Genomic DNA, 4,806 nt, shown 5'->3' on the forward strand with positions numbered 1-4,806 from the left:
TTATAGGGTTGGGGAGGGCATCCTATCTATCATTCTGGTCTTCACCTTTCTTTTCTCTTGAGTGAGAGTACAAATGGGCTGCCCTTTAGGATGACTCAGCTTCAACATCACCCAGCAGCCAGCTGCCCTTTTAGGTTTGTACCTACTTATCCCAGTGCTTCTGCTTCTTAAATTAAACACTGCTTAGGTCAAAAATAAACTGTCTGACCAGCCAATGACCTTGCTTAGATCCCCGTTTAGCTTTTGAATTGCTAATATCCTTCTACACAAAATATGCCTCTTAAGAGGTGTCAGGGCATTTACTGGTCTTTGTCCCTGCGTATATTCCCAGACAAGGTGACAGCTGCACAGCAAGCACATCAGTTCTCTGGTTACCATTTATGCTCAGCATGGAAAAATTATCTGGAAATTGCCACTGGTACTGTTTTTGACCTGTGCTCTCTCCCTGTGCTTCCCTTCTACTTTACCAAGTATGTTTAATGGATTAGCAATAACATCTAGAGAGAAAAAGCCCAATAAAACAATAAAAATAAGAATCAAGGAAACCCTGTTCATCTGGGCCAAGTGGTTGAGACTTGATTATCACTGTGCCCTTCCAATGTTCAACCTGAATATATTGAGTGGATGCCACCAAGGGGCTTAATTCCCAGTAAAAGTCTGCTTAGTTTGAGTTGTCCACATTAATTCTAAAGGCACAGCCCTCACAACTATTACACCAGCTACGAATCTGAAGAAAATTAGCTGAAACCCAAAGCACTTGGAGCAGTGAATAAGGCAAGAACCTGAAAATGTGTTGCAGAGGGGAGAAGGGAAGAGCCTTTGGAGTCTGGAAAAGTAACAGAGATGTTATCTCTGCTTTTAGCTTGCCTAGGCAAAAACCCTAACTCAAAATAACAAAATCAAGAGTAAACATTTTGCAGGCAGGATGACTTGGAAAAAAGCAAGACCAAGTTATTTCCTTTTTAGGTCTCTTGGCATAAAATTTTAGATATCTCAAATGTTAGAAAGTGTCCTATCACCAACAAAAATTGCTGTTTCCTGGAAAAGCACAAATAAGTTTTTGAGCAAGGTCTAATTATTAAAAAAAGAAAAAATAAATACTTTCTAAGATTGTGCCTTCTTTTTGGCTTGTAATTTTTCATGCATTCTGATCACACAGCTGTTGTTATAAATTAAATATCCACCCTAAATCCTGTTCTCTACATTTATTCCACAAATATTTGATAGCACGTCTTTGACTTTCTTAACTTTCTAGATAGTGAAAAATGAACAGACTAGTTTTTAAAATTTTTTTTAAGTACTTTAGATACTTCCAGTTTAATGGCCATTGCCAAGCTCTATTTGAAAAGAATTTTTTCATTGACATTGAATGACTGTAAATGTGAGAGAGAAAATAAGAGCGAAACCAAGAAACAAATTACAGACCTACCCTCTCTGATAACAAAAAAAAGTCAGCGGCTTCTGCATACTGGTAACAGATAGAGAGAATATGATCCACAAAAGAAATTTCTACTGCAATCTTGAAGATGAAAAGTCAAAGCACTTGGTTGAAACAGAGGATAATTGAAGTCTTTAACAGATAACTGAGGTAGCTTTTGATTTCAGTCTTTCTTCCAGAGAATAGAAAGTCACAGCTGGGCTTAGGAGGAGATAAACAGGCTGAGTGCATCTACAGAATACTGGTATCCTCATCTGGTATTCCCAAGGATATCCGAGATCTACTCTGAATATGATCTGTCCAGGGAAGACAATCCAGGCTCTCTGTTTCCTTCACATTTTCCGAAAGAATACACTAAATGAGTGTAAGTATTCCTAAGATTAGGGATTACGAGTCAAACTGTTTCAACAGAAAGTTGCAAAGAAGCAAATCCAGGTTGCACCCAGAAACTAGTACAGGAAAATACTACCTGGAGTCTAACAGCAGAATATTCCGCTCAAAACCCCATGGTTTTATAGACTACCAGCAGCCTTGTGTGTTCCACCCTTGCTGTCCTGAGTGGCTCAGTTGCACACAGGGGCTCCAGAACACCTACTTTGACACAGCTTTGATTTAATCGCCCAGGCACGGAGGAAATTTTCCTTCAACATTTCTAACAAAGGGAACCAGCATTTTAGATATTGTTTTCATTTATGCATTACAATTATCCCAGAGCATTTTTTTCCTGTCCCTTAGATGAAGGAACCAATCTTTTCATATTTTGCATCATGTTTTTATTTCTCTTCAAGCTCCTGACACATTTCTTCTGCATTTTCATACACCGATAGTAGTACAGCTTGAGCAGTCTATTTTGTCAAGGGAAGGAAAAGGAAAATAATATTGCATGAGGTAAAACAGAGCAAGTTACATCCTCCTGTAAAAGAGAAAATGGTCTGGCTCTCATGCTGCTTGCAAAGCTAAGTCTTATTCTGAAAGCTGACTTGGTGCTTCTACTTAATGTTTGCACACTGGAAACTGAATCAAAGTAAGTTTAAAAGGCTGACAAGCCTTTGCTTCCACCTTTCAGTGGAGGAGATGAAGCTGAAAGCAGCAGCAGCATTCACTGATGCTGGGCTCTTGAATGAATTTAGTGTCTACAGAGACAAAATAAAAAGCAAAACCAGTCCTGTAAGATGAGAAAATGAGAAAAAAAAAAAAAGAAGAAATAAAACCAATGACTTTGACAAGTAAATATAAAATAAACATAGTTAGAAATGGCAGACTCCTTCCAAATACTACCAAGTGTGAACACTGTTGAAAATATAATTTAGAAAGTAATTTAGGTTCAATGGTTAGCAATCATTTACCTACCTGTGTCTACTGCTGGTCCTCCTCTTCCATGTTTTCATTAACTCAGCAAAGTCACATACATTTGCAGAGGGAAAAAGCCTTGCTGTTATCACCCCCTAGAGAAATTGCAGAGAGAATTCAAATCTGTGTGCACGCAGAGACAGGAGACGGTAGAAAGAAGTAAGTGGAAAAAAACCCGTTTATTTGTTGTCTCCCACGATACAACTCATTTAAACATAAGGAAATACAAAAAATGCAGTGGATGTAAACTTAGGAAAGTATAATCAGCTCAGTTGCTTAAAATCTTTTCTTGGAGGATTGACAGAATTTGATCCCAAAGCTACTAAATACCTCCACCTTGGTTAATGGTAAATATGTAATTAACAGCAAACTATTCGGTTGATCTTTAGAGGTGCCAGTGGGGTAATTGTCAAGAACCTTTCATTCAGCTTGTTCTTAATATGGTATGGAACAATTACACTAAAAATAAACAGAATGTTTTTCCAAAAGTATGCCATTGTTGATTTTCCACAGGAATGGCCAGGGTCCTATAAACCAGGTGTTGCTGTAGCATATTGGAAACGAAAGGCAACAATTCAGAATTTGTACAAGTGATATTATGTACGCTACAATGCCTCACTGATTCATGCAAAAGAGGTTCTTCGCAGCGCTTTAACTGGCACTTAACTTCTTTTACAGCTTGTTCACTGAGACAGCCTGCACGAAGTAGTCAAAGTGTAGCTGAGAGTATTATAAAACACATCTTTAGAGGAAATAGGAACATTCATTTGATAATTGGCATGAAATCTTGGCCATATTAGATTTAAAAATCGTTAGTCTCGCATCTGTGAGATGTTGAGTGCTTTTTGACCTCTGGGTATGCACAGCAACCAAGAGCACTGGCTAAAGTGCCTGGAGGCACCTGTCAGTGTGAGCTGCCTGATGCTGAACCTGGCTCCAGCCCCTGTGGATCACCCTCCGAGCCTCAGCCACATGCACAACCCTAACAAAAATTACTCAGAGGTTTTTTGGAGTCAGCAGTATATTCACCCACTCATGTTACAAGGCGTCTCACAGTAACTCCATTTCAAGTGACAACATACAGTTTGGTTGCAGACCTAGAGGTGCAGGAAGAGTAGCAAATAATGCATTCTGCAACGAACAGAAAATACTTGTTCAACAAACCCAACATATTCCATAGGAGCAGGCTGGCTGCTGAATCTTTTTGACAAAAGCAAGAAGGGAAGTGCAGGGAGATGGAATAGCAGGCCTGGATAGGTACAGATGAAAAGATGGCTGCCTCCCAGAGACAGGATTTCATGGCTTCCAGACAGTGCAGGAATAACAAAAATGTATTTTGGTTCACTTGAGAGTAATTGCTTTCCAATTCTCTCTTTTAGAAAGCTTGGAATTCAATTCTTAGCTGTAATGCTGAAGTAACAACAGTTTAATAAAGTTTATTTGTAATTTATACATGTCTATATACACACACACACACACACACATATATATATACATATACACATGCACATTTCAAGGAGAGGTACTTTTAAGTTTTGTTTTGGCCTTTTTTTTTATAAGGATTAGAAAAGTGATTGGGAAAGAGAGAAGGAAATAAATGTGCTTTCGTAGGAAGGAGAATATCCTCCTTTTAAAGCAGTTTTTTACTGCTGCTAATAAAATTCAGGTCCATTGCCATGGAGAAATCAGTTGATCAAATGGAAAAGTTTGCTTTTATTTTTAACTGAAAATGTACAGAACTGTATATATTTAGAACTAATATATTTAGAAATTTTCATTTTGTGTTTATACTTTACACTGAACCACTCTCTCCCCTCCTCTTGCACTTACCAATGAGCAATCACTGTAGTCTCACTTGCTAAGTAAGATTCTTTTTAAAATAAGGTATCCCTAAATAGTGATCACTCATCACTATCGATGCTGATTTTAAACAGTCTTAAAGTCTGCAAGTATAGAGGACTATGAACAAAGTGTGAAGATAGACAATAAAACACTATTGAATTTTATTGGCAATTAAG

General features: G+C 38.0%; 1 long non-coding RNA gene across 1 annotated transcript; it reads right to left on the reverse strand.

The window, feature by feature from the left end:
• Positions 1–2,462: 2,462 nt before the first annotated feature.
• On the reverse strand, positions 2,463–4,193 carry LOC113949768. The gene is made up of 3 exons (XR_003528560.1): positions 3,818–4,193; positions 2,789–2,883; positions 2,463–2,571 (listed from the first exon to the last, which is right to left on the reverse strand). It is a non-coding gene; the product is annotated as an uncharacterized LOC113949768 (long non-coding RNA).
• Positions 4,194–4,806: the final 613 nt, after the last annotated feature.

This window comes from Corapipo altera, unplaced genomic scaffold (genome assembly GCF_003945725.1).
Source record: "Corapipo altera isolate COAL_440 unplaced genomic scaffold, ASM394572v1 58, whole genome shotgun sequence".
Taxonomy (NCBI): Eukaryota; Metazoa; Chordata; class Aves; order Passeriformes; family Pipridae; genus Corapipo; species Corapipo altera.